Genomic DNA, 19,996 nt, shown 5'->3' on the forward strand with positions numbered 1-19,996 from the left:
GGAAAGAACAGGGGAAAAAGGAAGGAAAGGCGTCACACCATCCAGGCGGCCCTGTGAAATAAGGAAGCATCCCAGGATGCCTGGAGAGTAGACATCCACTGTGTTTGGGGTTCGTTTGTTTGTTTCTAAAAAACATTTTTTTAATTGAGGTAAAATTGGTATATAACATTATGTTACAGATGTACAACATAGTAATTCGATATTTGTGTACACTACAAAATAATAGACCACAATAAGTCTAGTTACCATTATTACCATACAATTACGCCCCTTCGCCCATCTCACCCACCCCTCACCCCTTCCCCTCTGGTAACCTTTTATTTTGTATTAAGACATGGACCATCTATGTTCCTTTTTTCCTTTAACTTCCTTTTTTTTTTTTGGCTGTGCAGTGAAAGCACCAAGTCATAACCCCTGGACCACCAGGGAATTCCCTACATGGACCATCTAAAAGCAATGATGTTGGTGTGTCCAAACCAGGTTTCTTCCTCTTCCCCATTGCAATTTATCTTTTCATAATTTTCTTATTCTTCTTAGCACATTCAGGGTATAACATATTATCTTCTAGGTCTGGGGATGGGAAAGTGCAGGCAGGTAACATAAAGAGAGAGTTCACCCTCCGGCGAGTGTCAGGCACCCAGGCCTGACCTGCATGGAACTGCAGGCGAAACCAACCTTCTGTGTCTGCCAAGAGCGGTCTGCCAGGGACCACACACCACTGGACAACTGAGGCTTGCAGCAGAAAGGACTCAACAGAGGTGGGAAGGGGCTATGAATTCACAGCCTCAGGCTGAACGTTCTTGCAGCAATTCTTGACCATGCTGCCAGCATGGCTTCCTGAGCTGAAGTTATCACTCCAACCACAATAGGCCTTTCCTGCTCTCACTCGTCCTGCTTTCCCGAACACTTGTTCTGTTGGTCACCATCTTGCGTTTCCTTGAACGCGACTGCAATCTGGACTCCTGTGATGACTGAGGAATATACTGATCTTTTTCAGGAGTCTCAGATAAACCCCTATTTTCTGGCCATCGGTACAGTTCCATAAGGTGTCCCAACTCGCTTTATTAACTGGAGGCATCATGGGCGGCAAGGGTTAAGCTGGTTTACTACAACTAGATTTGGGGCAAGCCTTGAACTCTTCTTTTGTTTGAGGAGGATGAGCTTGATCATTTGTATTCAGTGGCTCCACATTGACTTCTTTTTTTATATTTTTATTTATTTATTTATTTATTTATTTATTTTGGCTGTGCCGGGTCTTAGTTGTGGCACACGGGATCTTTGTTGTGGCATGCGGGATCATTTAGTTGTGGCACACAGACTTCTTAGTTGCGGCACGCGGACTTCTTCTTAGTTGCGGCAGGCATGCGGGATCTAGTTCCCTGACCAGGGATCGAACCCGGGCCCCCTGCATTGGGAGCAGGGAGTCTTACCCACTGGACCACCAGGGAAGTCCCTCCACGTTGACTTCTGAAGTTGAAGAAACACCTGGTTCCCTTTGACGGTCTTCAACAATTCCCTCATTAACTGGAACCAATGTAAGAGTCACATTTTCTTCATCTAATGCCTCTTCAAAGAAATTCTTCTTGTAATTTGGGTATGCCATTTTTCTGGGGTTTTTAAAAAGAATTTTATTGAGGTGGGATTCACATAACATAAAATTAACCATTATAAAGTGAACAACTCAGTGGCATTTAGTACATTCACAGTGTTGTGCAAACACCACCTCTATTTGGTTCCAAAACATTTTTATCACACCAAAAGGAAACCCCCTGCCCATTAAACCACCATCAGTCCTGTTCCCCCTCCTCCCAGCCCCTGGCAACCACCAATCTGCTTTCTGTCTCTGGATTTACCTATTCTGGACATTTCATATAAATGGAGTCATACACTATGAAACTAGACATCTGTTGTTTGTAGCTGCCCAGCACCCCATTTCCCCCTCTTCTGATCGTAGCACCCACATTTTACTTTGGGGAAGCCACCCCACCCCTCCCCTAAGTCCACTTGGCTGCCCATCGCTGCGTGCAGGGGCGGGCACATGACTCAAACCTGGCAAATCAGTCAGCGTGATTGGTTCAGGGATGGGCTTGTGACTCGATCCCCCTCAATGAGAGCAGCCACAGGACTTCTGGAGCAAGTGGCTTCTCTGCTTGGCTCACTGATCAGCAGAATGGGAGACTGCGGTTGCTGACAGCCACCTTTGTCACCATGGAAGGAGTGCCCACCTGGGAAAGAAACCCACCTGAAGGAAAGCAGAGACAAAGCACTTAATCCACGCAAAGGGCTCGTGTGTCCGAAGCAAAGAAAGCCAAACTGAGGGCGGGAGTTTGCAACAAAGCAAGGATTTTGTTGCAGGGCGCCAAGCAAAGGAATGGGAGACAAGTCTCAGATCCACTCCAACTTGGTCTCTGAGTTAGGGATTTCTAAAGGGGAAGAACAAAGGAGCTGGGGTTAATCATCTTAATCATCTGTGGTCTATGTGTCTTTGAACCCGTGGTCTGTGAACCAGGGGCATCTGTGTCAACATAATCTGTACAGGTCATCTTGACCTGGAAGATATCCCAGAACATCACATAAACTGTGATGCTTATTGGAAAGCTGTGACTCAAGGCACATGACCGTCACTACTCCTTATTAACTAGGCAAACGTGTGATCAAACAGGTATGGCCTAGGACAGAGAGGAATAAGAAGACCAAGAACAGAAACCTGGGTACTGGGCTTCCCTGGTGGCGCAGTGGTTGAGAATCTGCCTGCCAATGCAGGGGACATGGGTTCGAGCCCTGGTCTGGGAGGATCCCACATGCCGCGGAGCAACAGGGCCCGTGAGCCACGACTACTGAGCCTGCGCATCTGGAGCCTGTGCCCTGCAACAAGAGAGGCCGTGATAGTGAGAGACCCGCGCACCGTGATGAAGAGTGGCCCCCGCTCGCTGCAACTAGAGAAAGCCCTCGCACAGAAACGAAGACCCAACACAGCCAAAAATAAATAAATAAATTAATTAATTTTTAAAAAAAAGAAACCTGGGTATTATTTTAATTATAAATTAGTCATTATAATGACTAATAAATTTTAATTATAAATTATAATTATAATTATAAATTTTAAAATTTAAAATTATAAATTTTAATTATAAATTAGTCGGTTTCAGCAGGAGGCTGGTTCTTGTCCACATTGTCTGAGCACCTGGATCCAACTCTGCCTGAAGGTAGCCCTATCCTCAAAACATTTCACTTTTGAAAGTCGATCGCATCCTTTTGTGCTCAGGCTGATTGGAACTGGGTTTCTGTAATATGCAACTAAAGAGACCCAAACAATACATGTGGCATTTCACTCACCTGCCTTTGCATACTCCCATCCTTTACGAAATCAAATACAACTCCTTAGCAAGGAACGTACAGTCTTCCTGATGCAGCCCTGTCTCCTTCCTCCTTCATCCCTTGTAACCCCCCCTCCTCGTTTAATATGCCAGCCACACAGTTCATACACACACACACACACACACACACACACACACACACACACACACAAAATGCTTTTCGTGCCTTAGGGTCTCTGCTCTTTCTGTCTCCTCTGCCCAGAATGCTCTCATCACCCCCACCCGACTCCCAAACACTTACTCATCCCTTATCACTTGATTCAGGCATTACCTCCTCCAAAAAGCCTTCCCTGACTCAGTGCCCCACCTCTCCTCCAGCAGAAAGCCTTGTCCCCCGGGCTCCACACAACCCTGCGTGTGATTCAGTCACAGATCTTCACCACACATTGTTGTTCATTATCTGCCTATGTCTGGTCTCCACCCCGCCCCCCCGCCCAAACAGGGATCCTCCAGGGCCAAGTGTGTGCCTGGCTCTGCTGACATTACAGTGCTTGGGTCACAGTGAGGCTGAACTGCTTTATTTTTTTTTTTCCTTTATTTTTTTGGCTGCGTCCGGTCTTAGTTGCGGCATGTGGGGTCTTCGCTGAGGCGTGCGGGATCTTTCGATGCAGTGCGGGCTCTTCGTTGCCCCGAGGCACGTGGGATCTTAGTTCCCCGACCAGGATCGAACCCGCATCTCCTGCATTGGAAGGCGGATTCTTTACCACTGGACCACCAGGGAAGTCTGTGAACTGCTTTAAAAGAAAGCTTATTTCCCAAGTTTTTCCCAAAGATACAGACTTTAAATGTATGCAGCAGCCTTCATCCAGGCAAGCGTCAGCTCTGTTCTGTCCTGTATTAAGGATGCAATGTCTAAATAGAGACACAGACATAGAAAACAAATGTATGGATACCAAGGGGGAAGGGAGGGCGTGGTGGGAGGAGTTGGGAGATTGGGATTGACACTATACACTATTAATACTATGTATAAAATAGAGAACTGATGGGAACATATCGTATAACACAGGGAACTCTACTTAATGCACTGTGGTGTCCTAAATGGGAGGGAACCCAAAAGAGAGAGGATATATGTATATGTGTGGCTGATTCATTTTGCTGTGCAGTAGACGCTAACACAACATTGTAAAGCAACTATACTGCAATAAAAATTAATTAATAAAAAAATAAAAATTCAGATTTTGAAAATCAAAAAAAAAAGGATGCAATGTCTAATATTTCAGTGATTGGTCTTTGTTTTGGCTGAGATTGGACTCTCCCGGGAGCCACACACCGCCCCCCCCCCCGCCCACGGCTGGGGGAAGGCGAGGATGGCGAGAGATGCGACCCGCTCACAGGGAGGCCTCTGACTCCTACTCTTGATGCCGGGGAGCACGGAGATCTCTCCCCCAGCCTGCGATGACCCTGATCAGGCCCTTCGATGCCACCCAAAGCCTGTCTAAGGCTTTTCGTAGCGGCCACAATCATGCCTTTAAATGTGAGAGCCCGGAGGCTGTCAGAGGGGGTCATCTGTCGTCCCCCCTTCCTCACCGATGACTGATCTGCGGACCGGCCAAGGCAATCATGTCAGGCCTCTGCCTGCCTCTGGCTAGCTGGCTCCACGCACTTAAATGCAATGTCTGAGCCTCCGTGAGCAGAGAGGGGCGTCGGGAGGTGACAGTGGCGGGGTGGGGCTAGGAGGCTGCCAGGCGCGCTTTTCCTTGTTTCTGGGTGTCCCAGAAGGGACCGCCCCTCTGGATGCCGCTTAAGGTGTGAACAGATGGGGTGGGGCTGAGCTGGGTACCGGGGACATGGGGAACTGGCTATCCCGAGTCAAAGGATGAAGACGCACAGGTGCCTTTGCCTCCATAACAGGCAACTTCAGCTGGTTCCCAGTGGTTTCCTTCCCCCACCAGTGCCTCCAGCTACTTGTCAGGGAGTAAAAGTTGCCTCTCTGGACACTTCATGCCTCCTGTGACTTCTGGTCTAACTTCCCTGGACCGAATGCACGCCTGGGCCCTAGAATTCTAATGACCCGGCCCATCCTAGGACTTACTCAGGGAGAATGGGTCCCACTGTCCTGGCAGGTGTTGGGGAACCCACTGTTGGCTTCTCTCCTGGGGTCAGCAGGTCAGGACCGGGCGGATTGGAAGCCTCAGCCTCTGAGAAGCCAAGCCACTCACCAGCCACCTGCCTGCACTTGAAGCACCTTCATGGCCCTCGTACTCCCCTCCAGGGTCACTCAGTGACCCTACAAGCTCCCAACCAGACCCAGCTGCCCCGGCGGACGAGCATGGGACCCAGCTGCCAGAGTCAAAGGTTGCTTCTTAAGGATTCATTTTTCCAGGAACAGTCTATTAATGTGAGAGAAGAGGGATGTTTCATTCACTTATTCATTTATTAAACCTTCATCCAGACCCACTATGAACCAGATGCTGTGCTAGGCAGTATGTGCGGCGCAGAGATTTAAGGCAGTGCCCACCCTGGACCCAATAACAATAATATGAGTTAAAAATAGCTAAGTGGGGCTTCCCTGGTGGCGCAGTGGTTAAGAATCCGCCTGCCAATGCAGGCAACATGGGTTCGAGCCCTGGTCTGGGAAGATCCCACGTGCCGCGGAGCAACTAAGCCCGTGCGCCACAACTACTGAGCCTGTGCTCTAGAGCCCGTGAGCCACAACTACTGAGCCCGCGTGCCACAACTACTGAAGCCCATGCACCTAGGGCCTGTGCTCTGCAACAAAAGAAGCCACCGCAATGAGAATCCCATGCACTGCAATGAAGAGTAGCCCCCGCTTGCCACAACTAGAGAAAAGCCTTCGTGCAGCAATGAAGACCCAACGCAGCCAAAAATAAATAAATAAATAAAATTTTAAAAAAAAAAAAGCTAAGTGCTCGGGAATTCCCTGGCAGTCCAGTGGTTAGGACTCTACAATTTCACTGCCAAGGGCCCGGGTTTAGTCTCTGGTAGGGGAACCAAGATCCCGCGAAATGTGCAGCATGCCACAAAAAAAAAAAATATTTGCTAAGTGCCAGAAGAGCACAGTGACCAAGTGCTCTAGGACCTGGGAGACAACGAGAGAGCCGGGGTCCCTCTGAGGCTCTCGCCCTCCCTGATTTACTTTATGTGACAAGAACTTACAGAGCCTTCGGTGCCAAGCGTTGTTCTAAGAACAAACACTAAGCCGTTTCATTCTCATAAGAGCTTTGTGGGGTCGGTATTATTATAACCATATTTTATGGAAGCTGGGGGGCACAGGGCACAGAGAGGTTGAGCTGCCCAAAGTCACGCAGCTGCTAAGTGGCACAGGGCTGTTTGCACCCCAGCAGGCTGGCTCTGGTCTTGCTCTTAGCCAGCCCACCAGGATCTAAATGACTCTGAGGTCAGAGGTCAGCCGAGCCGAGGGCTCCACGCAGGGCTGCAGGGCTCTCAGGCTGGATAGCTCTGTCTCTGTCCACCAGCCACCAGGGCTGGACTCCGGGAGCCACATGGGTCCGTGCCGTGCAGCAGCAGCAGGTGGCCTCCCGCCCCTCAGAACAGGGTTCTACACCCGCATTCAACTTGAATGGACTGTTTTTGAAGGAAAAGCAACACAATGAAACCCGACACTGGGTAAAGGGCCTCTCCTTCTACCAGTGAGAGGGGATGGGCTCCGAGAGGGAGCCCCAGGACCCGTGCGGTCCCTTCCTCCTGGACCGCTGACCACCACGTGAACGCCAGCCAGAGAGAACATTCCGAGGCCCCTGGCGGCCTCATCGCCTCTCCCAGGGGTTTGGGAGGGGGCCCGCCTAGGAGCTTGCAGCCTCCCTCATGAGGGCTGACTCTCTCCTGGGAAAATGGACAGGTGAAGTTCTAGAAGCAGGAGTGGATCATGTTCCAAATGGTCTCTGCTCTCAGAAAGGGGCAGCTTCTGGATTGGGACAGCCTCACTCGGATGGAAACTCCACCAGGGCCCGACTTCTGTCTTCTTCACCACGTCTGTCATCCCAAAGCCCCACAATCGTCCTGTAAAGGACGAGACAACCAGCTGTTTAAGTCCACAGGTCCCACCACACGGCTGAGACCATCACTCTGCCACAGCTGCTTTCCCTTGTTCAGTACGTAAGGATGGGCTTGGCTTGTCCCAGTAGAACTTTATTTATGGACACTGACATTTGAACTTCATATTATTTTCACGTGTCATGAAATAGCGTTCTTCTTTTGCTTTTTTTCCCTCCTAAGCGTTTAAAAAGGTGAAAACCACTGTTCATCTTCAGGTTGTACAAAAACAGGTTGTAGCTGGATTTGGCCAACGACCCCTGACATGGTGGCCGCACAACCCTTGGGATCAAACCCAAGCCCGAGGGGCCTCACACTCCGCCAGCCAGGGCCCCCCGGACCCCCCAGACCCCATGTAACATCTGCGGTTCTCAGTTCACACCTCTCTTGTGGGTTCTTCTGGACCATTCCTCCTCCCTTTCCTGCGCTTGATTGTTTTTAAGGCCCAGTTCAAGCATCCCACTTCTGGGAAGCCTCTCTCAATACACAGTTGGGTTTAGATGCCCTTCTCTTTATCACTTGAGCCCCAGAACCGGGCCCCGGTGTGGTTGATACCAAGTCTGAGGACAGCGGTTTGCTCCTTGGCCTCAGGCATCAGCCTGGAAGCTCCTAAGTGCAGAGCCTGGGCTTTCCATCCCCATCCCAGGGCCTCCACGGGGCTTGGAACATGGTAGGTGCTCAATAAAGGCTTGTAGGAATAATTCAGCCTTCCTCTTCCCCCTCCCCTTCTCCTTCCCCCCTCCCCCTCCCCCTCTCCTTCCCCCCTCCCCCTCCCCCTCCTCTCTTAGTCCCTAAGGTGTTGGTCCCCAGGGCCCAGGCCTGGGCTCTTCTTTTCTCCATCCACCCTCACACCTTCTGTGAGCTCACCCCACATCGGGGCTTTAAGGCCATCAGCTTCCCACTCATATCTCCAGCTGGATATGGGGCAGGCATCTCGAGGCTTCCATGCCCCACACCTGCTCCTCTCACAGGCTTCCCCATCTCAGGTGCCATGCCCCCAAACCCTGCGGTCGCCCCTGAGCCCTCTCTTCCAGCCCCTCTCTCACAGCCCCTGTCTAATCCATCAGAAAATCCTATTGGCCAGACTCTCAAAATACATTCACCACCTTCACTGCTCCTGCTGGCCCCAGCCACTGGCCTCTCACCTGGATGGAGGCCGAAGCCTCTTAATTGGTCTCCTCTCTCCCTGGTCTCTGCTTGACCCCCCTTCACACAGCAGCCAGAGGGACCCTGTGACAGCATAAGCTGTTGAGCAAGTCGCGCCTCTGCTCAGAGCCCTCCCGTGGCGCCCATCTCCATGGACGAGTACATGATCTTAAGAGGGGTCTGTCTGCCAGGCACCACTGAAGCGCTTCACTCATTGCCCCTCAGGAGAGCCCTAAGGTAGGGCCTGAGAAACAAAGGCCCAGCGAGGTTAAGTAGCTTGCCCAAGGCCACACAGCTAGCCATGATAGAACTCAAATTCCTGACATTGGCCTTCGTGATCACACCCCACTCTCTGAGGTCAGCTCCTCCCCCCCAAAGGGAGCACCTTTGTCCCAGGTACCCTAGTCCCCTCCTTCTTTCTTTCTTTTAAATATTATTTTTGAATAAATACTACATGTGTATAGCCTCCAATTTAAAGTGTATACAAGGGGGGAATTCCCTGGCGGTCCAGTGGTTAGGACTCATCCCTTTCACGGCTGGGGCCCGGGTTCAATCCCTGGTCGGGGAACTAAGATCCCACAAGCCATGTGGGGTGGCCAAAAAATAATAAATATATTTTTAAAAAATTTTAGGGCTTCCCTGGTGGCACAGTGGTTGAGAATCTGCCTGCCAATGCAGGGGACACGGGTTCGAGCCCTGGTCTGGGAAGATCCCACATGCCGCGGAGCAACTGGGCCCGTGAGCCACAACTACTGAGCCTGCGCGTCTGGAGCCTGTGCTCCGCAACAAGAGAGGCCACGATAGTGAGAGGCCTGCGCACCGCGATGAAGAGTGGCCCCCGCTCGCCACAACTAGAGAAAGCCCTCACACAGAAACGAAGACCCAACACAACCAAAAATAAATAAATAAATTTAAAAAAATTTGTTAATGTACACAAGGGGAATAGAGTAAATCTCTCTCCAACCCCTGTCCACCCACAGCCACCCACTTCTCCTCCCAGTGGCAGCCTCCTGGAGTTCAGCAAAGCGCTGCCCCGTAGGTGTCACGGGCATGGAGTCGTGCGCCGTGGTCTCTGCGTTATACGTGCAAAAGGTCTGGGAGTGCTGGCTGCCTCTGATCAAGTCACTTGTTCTCTGAGGGCCTCAGTTTCCTCACCAGCAAATCGGGGGACCAGAGAAGATGATGCGAATACTTCTGCTGCTCTGAAGGTCAGCTTCAAGTAGTAACAATGATAAAGGAGGTAATAGGTATGAAAGTACCTCGTCAGCGGGAAACATTGAGGCATCATGACCCCGTGGGCAGAGGAGCCATGGAAATCAAAGAGACTGGCCTGGGAGCAAACAGCCCAGTGTGTGCTCGGCTCAGACCGGAGGCCAGAAGGGCATTGGTTGTTGACCCCGGTATTCCAACAGCATCCCCTTCATCTGGTCCTTCATCCATCCTTCGCTCCCTGGATGGATAAAGATGCTCTCCAGCCGGCTCATGCATCTGCTCCTCTTTGCTAAGCTCTCTTCTGAGCCTGTGTTCACAGGCCAGAGCCCCGGCCACCGCCCTGAAGACCTGGGCTGCAAACCCACATGGCATTTCCAAACTTGTGAAAGAGACAAGGGGCCTGGAGATGAAACATCTGAGTTGGGGAGGAGGTGGCCACTTCCAACAGAGCAGCTTCTAAGACTTTGATCTTGTCAAATGTTAGCTGTATCGAGCCATGGAGCATGTCTACGGCCCTTGGGATGCTATTATTCTCCTAAACAGGCTCTTTGCCCAGAAATCATCTTGATCCACAGCCTATCACTTTCTTTTCATAATATCACAGCCTTACTCCTACTTACATCCTCCCAGACTTTCCCAACCTCTCCTTCCATCTGGGACCCTTCACATCTGCCAGATGAGGCCGTGTCTCCCCAAAATCTGTGCTACGGCTGTCATTTCATCTTTGCTCATAATCAGGCCCTCCAGCCTCTTCATCACTTTTATTGCCTTTTCTCCTCAAAATTCCCTCCAGAGTCGCCAGTGAACTCTCCATGTGAAGACCCAAAAGAAAATTCTCCCAATAAGAAACATCCTCTTATCTCCAAGGGTGCTATTTTTGTGCAAGGACTTCTCATCAGCCTGATTGCAGACACGATTTTGGCTGGATCGAGCATATTTTGTGATACTCGTGGTATCACATGCTGTTATCTGAGCGTGGGTTTTCTCCCCACTCCCAGCCTGTTTTCCTGCTCTCCCTGGATCCTCTTTATCAAGCTGTAAGAGGAAACTGCTTTGTGTTATGATCTGTTTCTGCCTAAAGCACATTCAACCTGAGGAACAAAGCCGTGGGGCTCAGCAGGTAATCCTGGAGCCCTGGGCCCACACCAGCTACCTCCGCTGGTCGTTCCAGCATCCCAGGGCCCCTGCAAATGTCCGTGGAGCATCTTCCACGTGGCAGGTAACGCCAGAGGGCTTGGCCACATTATCTTATTTCCTCTGAAACAACCATCCTAGGAGGTTTCCATTATAGGGAGTGGACACTACGGTTGGACGGGTTAAGTAACAAACTTGGCCATACAGTCGGGAAGCAGCAGGACGGGGATTTGAACCCAAGGCCTTATCTTTCCTGTGGAACCCGTAATGCCTCAATGGTTGTGGCCGATCGGCCGGGACACCATGGGGCTGGTGCTTCTGGTAAAGAGAGACTTGTTCTCCAGACACTGCTCTACCTCCAACAGTAAACAGCCAATGCGCTTCTGGTCTCTGATCCAAGCTGAGCAAAAGATACGCCAATGACTGCACTCGTGCATCTACTTCCCCAAGAACTGCATCACACCGTCAGTCCTTATTGAGATGGGAATGCAGGAAAACTCCAGATGTTGGGCACAGAACTTTCCTGTACTTGAGCAATTGGTGTTTTGTTCTTCTAGGTAGGACTTAACATTTACCCCTTTAATATTGAATACATGAAACACGAATGTTCATAGCAGCACTATTCACAAAAGGTGGAAACCACCCACGTGTCCATAGACAGACGACTGGTTGAACGCAGGGTGGCACAGCCATGCAATGGGATGTCACTCGGCCATAAAAAGGAATGAAACTCTGGCACACGCCACAACCCGGGTGAACCTTGTAAACATGCTCAGTGAAAGAAATCAGACCCAAAGGGCCACATAGTCTATGATTCCATTTTATTTATGTCCAGAGGGAATTCCCTGGTGATCCAGTGGTTAGGACTCTGGGCTTCCATGGCAGGGGGCACAGGTTCAATCAATCCCTGGTCGGGGAACTAAGATCCCGCAAGCCACGTGGCGTGGTCAAAAAAATTTTTTTTTAAGTTCTTTTTTTCATTAAAAAAAAAAAAAAGAAAAGAAATGTCCAGAATAGGTAAATCCATAAAGACAGAAAGCAGACAAGTGATTTCCAGGGGCTGGAGGGAAGAAGGAACCGGAAGTGGGTGCTTAATGGGTGGGGGGCGCCTTTTGGGGTGATGATAAAGGTCAGGAACTAAATAATGGTCATGGTTGCACAACATGGTGAATGTATGTAATGCCACTGAAGTATACACTTTAAAATGATTAAAATGGTAAACTTCATGTGATGTGTATTTTACCACAATAAACGAAAAGTAAATGGGGCTCCAGGCTGGCGTTGCAGAGCCCTCTTGGCTGACACAACAGCTCAATCATCCTTCACTGGGTAAAGTGGCTGGAAGGGAACATGATATGATCTTGTACTGCCCATTTGCCCATTCTGCCCTCCAAGATATGATGGAGGCCCTGGCATTTTCCTTACAGCAACGAAGTGGAGTTAGCCTCGGGGGGTCTTGTCATTTGTAGACAGTATGATGTCCGAGATTTGCTTCAAAATAATACAGGATGAGGATGCAGAAGAGTGAGTGGAGATGTAGGCAAAACAAGACTGGCCATGAGTTGACCATTGCAGATGCTGGCTGACAGGTATGTAGAGATGCATCATAATATTCTGTCCACTTCTGTATATGCTTGCCATTTTTCATAATAATAAAAAAATGAAAATGGCACTTTTTAAGCTTTTGCAGAAATTTTTGAAAATATAGGAAAGTTTGAGAACTGCAGCAGTCATCTAGAACACCACAGCCTGGAGACCATCCCTGGTGGTGTCTTTGTTCCATCCCCTCCGGGTCTTTTCCACGTGCACGTGCAAATCGTGCTCTAAGTACTATGCTTTATCACTTTGGAAGCTTATCATCAGGGGTACCTGGCTTTGGCTACCAAGTCACTGGCGTGCTGTGCAAGGAAAGGATTTTGGAAGTGCTCGGGGTGGAAGGATGGGGTGGGCTGCCTTTTAAATAGAGTGGTCAGGGTGGGCCTCCTGGAGAAGGTGGCTTTTCTCAGGACTTGAGGCGAGACAGCTGGCCATGGGTTCATTTGGGGGTGCTCCCAGCAGAAAGGTCAGCCAGAGCAAACTCCCCAAGGCCAGCAAGTGCCTGGCCAATTGGAGGCACCACGAGAAGGGAGGGAGAGGGACTCGGCCATGAGGTCAAAGAGATGAGGGGGGTGTATTTGCTTTCTGATGCTGCTGTAGCAAATCATCACAAACTTAGTGGCTTAAAACATCAGTAATTTATTTTCCTGTGGTGTCCTGAGGTCAGAAGTCCAAAACAAGTCTTACGGGGCTAAAATCAAAGTGTGGGGCGGGTTGGTTCCCGCCGGAGGCTCCCGGGCAGTCTGTTCCCGTATCTTCCAGCTTCCAGAGGCCGCCCGCATTCCCTGGCTCATGGCCCCTCCACTTCTGCCTCTGTGGTCACAGAGCCTTCTCCTCTTCTGGGGTCAAATCTCCCTCTGCTTCCCTCTTATAAGGACACTTGAAACCACACTTAGGGCCCACCCAGATAATTCAGGATGATCTCCTCCTCTCAAGATCATTAACTTGATCACATCATCAAAAGACCCTTTTCCCATGTAAGGTGACATATTCACCAGTCCCAGGGGTTAGGAGATGGCCATCTTTTGGGGCGCTGTTATTCAGCCCACACAAGGGCTCTGATCAAAGAGGGTCCTGTGAACCTTGTAGCAACTTCAGCTTTTTCTCTGAGTGAAATGGGGGCCGCAGGAGGTTTTGAGCAGAAACATGATCCGATTTATGGTTAAAAGGGTCAATGTGGCTGCTGTGTTGAGAAGATTCTAGAAAGGCAAAAGGGAGACTCCATAGGGGGTTATTACAGTAATCGGGTGAGAGAGGAAGCAGGGGAGGTGGTGAGAACAGTCGAATCCGGAACATCTTCTCATGTCACGTAGAACTGAAAGGATTTCCTGACAGGTTGAATGTTGAGTGTGGGAGAAAGAGCCAGGGATGACCCCGATGTCTTTGGCCTGGGCAACTGGAAGGATGGAGTGCAGATCACAGGGGTCAGGAGCCGGTTGGGTTGGGGAGGGCAGAAGTGGATCTGCAGAAGTTAGGTTTGAGCTTCCTGTTGGGCATCTCGGCCAGATGGAGAGGCAGGTGGATGGGGGAGTCTGGAGTCAGGGGACAGTTCGGGCTGGACTGATGGCTGGGAGGCACCTGGGAGTGACCAGAAGAGCAGGGGTCCGAGGGCTGGGTGTAGGGCACACCAGCATTGCCAGCTGGCAGAGGAGGAGCAGCCGTCAGAGAAGCAGGAGAAAACCAGGGGAGCATCACCCGTGACACAAGAGCCATTTCAGGGGAGCAGTGAGGGCAACGGCAGCCCAGAGCCTGAGGCTGGGAACGTTCCAGACCTCGCTCTGCACCCCAGTTCTAGAAGGAGTCCTCAGAACTTCTGCCCACCTGGGTGAAAGATGGCCCGTCAGATTCAGTCTTTTTTTTTTTTCTCACCATTTTAACCATTCTAAAGTGTGTAACTCACTGGTTTTGAGCCTCTTCACAATGTTGTACCACCATCACCACTATCTGACTCCAGAACATTTTCATCACCCCAAAAAGAACCCCCACCCCCATTGGCAGTCACTTCCCATCCCCCTCCCTGCAACCCCAGGCAACCACTAATCTTTCTGTCTCTATGAGTTTGCTTATTCAGGTCATTTCCTATCAGTGGAATCATACAGTATGTGGCCTTTTGTGTCTGGCTTCCTTCACTGAGCATCATGTTTTCAAGGTTCACTCATGTATCAGTACTTCATTGCTTTTTATGGCTGAATAGTATTCAGTACGGCTGTGCTACATTTTATCTGTTCCTTTGTTGATAGACATTTGGGTTGTCTCCACTTTTTGGCTATTGTGGATAATGCTTCTATGAACATCTGTGTCCAAGTTTTTTGCACAGACCTTATGCTTTCAATTCTCTTGGGTGTAAACCTAGTCTTGGAGTTGCTGGGTCTTGTGGTGACTTTAAGTTTTTGAGGAACTACCAGCTCATTTTCCACAGGGACCGCATCATTGTACAATCCCCCCACTGTGCATGAGGGCGGTCAGAGTCTTTTTGAACTGTAACGGTTCACGACCCTGCTCTAATTCCTTGTGTGTGCACACATGTGTGTACGGGGTGGGTGTGATCCAGTGGACCCCAACCTCTTTAGACTCTAATTTTAGAGAAACCAGTTTTAACGACCAGTCTAGAGAGTATCATGGCAACCTGCAGCTTCTGTGTTCTGGACCAAGCTCGCTGAGGGAGGGGCAGGAGGCCCCCAGGGGGGTCCTGTGATGTTCTCATTTCCAGGGTGGGAGAGAAAAAAGCCTCCTCGTTCATCAAAACCACAAGGGAATGTCCAGCGTAGAGAAATCTACAGACGGAAAGTAGATTGGTGGTGACTTAGGGCTGGGGACAGGGGATGGGAAGATAGTCGGGGGATAACTAAACCATATATGGTTTGCTTTTAAAGTGATTTTAAAAAACTAACATTGTAGGAGGTGATAGTTTCACATATCTTTGAATATACTAAAAATGACTGCATTGTACACTTTAAGTGGGCGATCTGTATGATATGTAAATTATATCCCCCAAAACAATTGTGTAAGAAAAACCCACAAGGGAGACTGGAGAAACTCTGGGACAGAAGCCAAAGAAATAAAGTTCTCTGAAGAAAACAGCAGGAAAGCCCAGTTTTCAGCTACAAGTTTTCAGCAACATTCCTGCAATCTCGACCCTCGCCTTGACTTCATGCACATCTCTTAGGTTTGTGCCCAAACTTTCCCCCACGGAGGAGTCAAATCTCAGCACATCTCAGAGGAGGTGGAGAAAAGAGCCAGGAGGACCTGTCCAGCCCCGCCACTCTGGGTCAATTCACGTGGTCTCAGCTGCCCCCTGGTGGACACTGGGGACTGAGCCTTAGAAAGGGGCATACGGAGGGAGCTGGCGGCTGGACCAGTCTGAATAGCCTGGCATACTCTTCCCAGCCCACAGGGGTACCTCTTGGTGTCTGAGTCCCTTTGTACCCAAAGAAGGTCAGTCCTAGCCCCTGTGTGACCCTTTTTAAAAAATTTAACTCCTTTTTATTATGGGCGTTTATTATAGAGAATTGCAAACATTTTTTAAAATAAAGAAATAGTCTAATGAACCCATACGTAGCCACCACTCTGCTTCAACAATTACCAACACGTGGCCAGTCTCATCCTCATTTCGTCTTGACCTCCATCCACTCCCTCCAACTGTATTATTTTAAACCAAATCCCAGAGAGCATATTCCATCTGTAAATATTTCTGAATGCATGAAAGATAGACTCTTTTTAATCTCATCACAATACTATCACACCTAAAAAAAAAACTTCAACATAATTAAATTAAATTTAATTAATTAATTTAATTAACTAGTCATAATTAAATATGACTAGTGTCATATTATCAATAGTCTCCTCAATGCCAAAAATATTCCTTTTTTTTTTTTTTTTTTAAACAGACTGAATCAGGATCCACCAAGTTTGGTTGGTCTGACATTTAAATTTCTTTTAGATAAAAAGGTTATAGGTTCCCTGTTCATCTTGCATCTTATTTGTTGAAGAAAACTGCTCTTCTATTTTTTCCAGCTTTATTGAGGTATAATTGACAAAAAATTATATACATTAAATGTACAACAAAAAGATTTGATATACGTACACATTGTGAAATGATTACCATAATCAAGCTAATTAACACATCCATCACTTCACGTAGTTATTTGTGGGGGGGTGGGTGTGTGTGAGTGGTGGGGGGTGAGACCACTTAAGACCTACTGTCTCAGTGTTTTTCTATTTTCACACATAATTTAGATTTGCAAGTGGCCTGGGATCGCAGCCGTGTTCACAAACAGAGGGAGTGGAGGCACATGCCGACCGTGTTTGTGGTTGGAGCTACAGTTTTATTTGCTTTTCTGTCCCAATTTTCCCAGCTCTCTGTGGCTCTGTTGCTTTTATCATGGAAAAACTATTTTTAAGACAGAAAATACACCTGAGACTCTGTCAGAGAAAAATGACAAATACCACACAATTGATGTCTTTCAAATGACCAGAACCTAAAATTTGTCCAGAAGTCCTTCTGAGATTTCCGAGCCTGTGAAGGAGGCGGTGAGAAACACAAGGATCTCTGAGATCCTGAGTCCAGGTCTGGGCAGGTGAGGCCCCCGCTCGGTTCCCAGGTTGGCCCCAGTCTACACAGGGAGCCCTGGACCCCTCTCCCTTAGCTGCCCCTCTTCCCTGAGCTCGGAGGCCCTCCTCTGCTCTCCTTCCAGAACAGTCTGCCATCCTCCAGCCCTGGCGGCCCTGTCACACAGCCTGTTTGCTGGCAGCACTCTGATATCCAAGGCAACATCAGTGATTTTAAATACTGTGACCAATTCAGATGTCACTTTGGGCCAACTTGGCCCTTTGAAATTTAGATAAACATGGCTCAAATGCCCTGATTTCACAACCTGCTCAGGTCCAGACTAAAACCCCAAATGGACACACGGACACACAGTGTTCTCCCCTCCTCCCCCGTGGTTCCCACTCTGCTCTCCCAGCAGTGGCGGCGGTTGGGGGGTCTCCATTCAGCTTCTGGTCAGCAGACCTGTGCCCTTTGCCAGTTTCCTCCAGAATCCAATCATACTTAGGATGTCCTGGGACGGGTACCTTTACTAAGATACTAATGGCCATGTGGGTGGGTTCCAGGGCTCCCTCATCAGAGGGCTCGGGGGTGGCTCTTTAGCTGGGCTAGAGCTGAGGGCACATTGACATGAAAGTTGTCATCAGCCAACTGAGGACAGCACCAGAAAATAATCCAGAAAGATGTTATTAATAAATACTTTTCTGGGACTTCCCTGTTGGGGCAGTGGTTAAAAATCCGCCTGCCGATGCAGGGGACACGGGTTCGAGCCCTGGTCTGGGAAGATCCCATATGCCGCGGAACAACTAAGCCTGTGCGCCACAACTACTGAGCCTGCGCTCTAGAGTCTGCAAGCCACAACTACGGGCACTTAGAGCCCATGCTCCGCAACAAGAGAAGCCACCACAATGAGAAGCCCGCGCACCGCAATGAAGAGCAGCCCCCGCTCACCGCAACTAGAGAAAGTCCATGCGCAGCAGCGAAGACCCAATGCAGCCAAAAATAAATAAATTTAATTTAAAAAATAATAACATTAAAAAAAATTTTTAATAAATGTTTAAATAAATAAATAAATAAATACTTTTCCTTACAAACACATTACCTAATAGGGTTTTTTAAAGTGGAATCTAGAATTTTCCCCTAATGACTGATCAATTACTTCACCAGTACATTATCGTTTTCTCTTAATTTCTTCCTTTCATGAGTTAACCAGCAGTCCCATCAATTTGGGAATTTGAAACACATACTTTGCCAATTTTTTTATCCTTATTTGTGGTTGCTGGAGAAGATGAGAGTGGATAAATCCCCTCCAAGTGCTGGCACTCAGCGTCCCTCAAAAACCAGGTGGCAGGGCCCTTCCCTGGACTTCCTGCCCCTTGAGGGAGGGTCCCAAGGGAGGACCTGTCTGTATACCCAGCCCTAGCAGCCCGCCTTAGTGGGATGGGCTGTCCAGGGCTGGTGTGGGCTTTCCAGAGGGGAAGGGGTTGTCTCCTTCCACCTCTGGGGATGTGTCCTGGGAGAGCCCAAGGGACATGGGGTAGGGGGAGATAGAGGACCAGGGGTAGGGTCTCCATCCCAGGTAGATTTGGTTATGGGTGTGTGAAAGGGTTTAGAGCACAATCCTGCAAGCATCCACCAGTCCTGTCCTGGGGATGGCGACCCCAGGACCCGAGAAGAGGAAGCTGGGAGAAAACTCAGCATGGCCACCTTTGGGGACCTTGATTAGTGCGTCATAAACCGCTGGCAAAGCAAGCTGCAGGCAGCTGCAGGGGCGAGTGTGGCCAAGAGACGGCCAGAGCGGCCGCTCCCGATGCGGCCACCAGGGGGCGCAGCGGTGTCAGCAGGAACTCGGGGAACTGACAATTCCCTCCCGCCGGCTACCACTGCTGTCCAGCTGTCAGCCCCGGGCCATCCACCCGTGTCACCTCGGTAATCTTCACTGACGCCCACGTGAGGTGTGATCGCCATGTTACAGACAGCCACAGACTTGGCAAGTTTCCCCGCTGAAAAGTGGTGAAGCAGGACTGGAGCCCAGACGCAGTCTGCCCACAGGTGGGAGACCCCCCAGCCCTTGTTTTTTATTTTTGCTGCTGCTGCTGCTGTTGTTGGCTGCGGGGCATGTGGGATCTTAGTTCCCCGACAGGGATCGAACCCGCGCCCCCTGCAGTAGACACGCGGAGTGTTAACCACTGGACCGCCAGGGAAGTCCCCACCCAGCCCCTGTTTTACAGTCACCGTTGGCGCCTCAAGTGTCCCCTCCAAGGCTGATGAGGCCTGGGGAGATGAGGATGACCCGGGCAGGCCTGGATGTGGGACAACTGCAGGCCTTCGCCTCTCTAGACAGCCTCTCGTGGGGGCCCTTCTCCTGTGAGCCCCAGCTTTCCTTCCACTCCCAGCTCAGGGGCTGATGACCAAGGTGAGGGGTTTTTGGCTCAGTGAATATTTTTTTAATGGGCTTTGTGTTTCAGAACAGGTTTAGGTTCACAGCAAAATGGAGGGGAAAGTTCAGAGATTTCCCATTTACCCCCTGCCCCCTCATACTCACAGCCTCCTCCACTACCACCATCCACCACCAGGTGGTACTGTGGCTACAGTCAATGAACCTACATTGACACATCATCACCCAAAGTTCATACTTGACTGTGCGGTTCATTCTTGGTGTTGTACATTCTATGGGTTTTGAGGAATGTATAAGGACAGGTATCCATCATTGGAGTGTCATACAGAGCAGTTTGACTGCCTAGAAATCTTCTGTGCTCCTCCTATTAATCCCTCTCTCCCCACATCCCCTGGCAACCACTGATCCTTTACCATCTCCATAGTTTTGCCTTTTTCCAAAATGTCATGTATGTAGTTGGAATCATAAAGTATGTAGCCTTTTCAGATTGGCTTCTGTCACTTAGTAACATACATTTAAGTTTCCCATAGTCTTGGGACTTCCCTGGTGGCACAGGGGTTAAGAATCCGCCTG

General features: G+C 49.6%; 1 pseudogene; it reads right to left on the minus strand.

Moving 5' to 3' along the window:
• Positions 1–505: 505 nt before the first annotated feature.
• On the minus strand, positions 506–18,993 carry LOC103005970 (developmental pluripotency-associated protein 2-like; annotated as a pseudogene).
• Positions 18,994–19,996: the final 1,003 nt, after the last annotated feature.

This window comes from Balaenoptera acutorostrata, chromosome 1, assembly GCF_949987535.1.
Source record: "Balaenoptera acutorostrata chromosome 1, mBalAcu1.1, whole genome shotgun sequence".
Classification (NCBI taxonomy): domain Eukaryota; kingdom Metazoa; phylum Chordata; class Mammalia; order Artiodactyla; family Balaenopteridae; genus Balaenoptera; species Balaenoptera acutorostrata.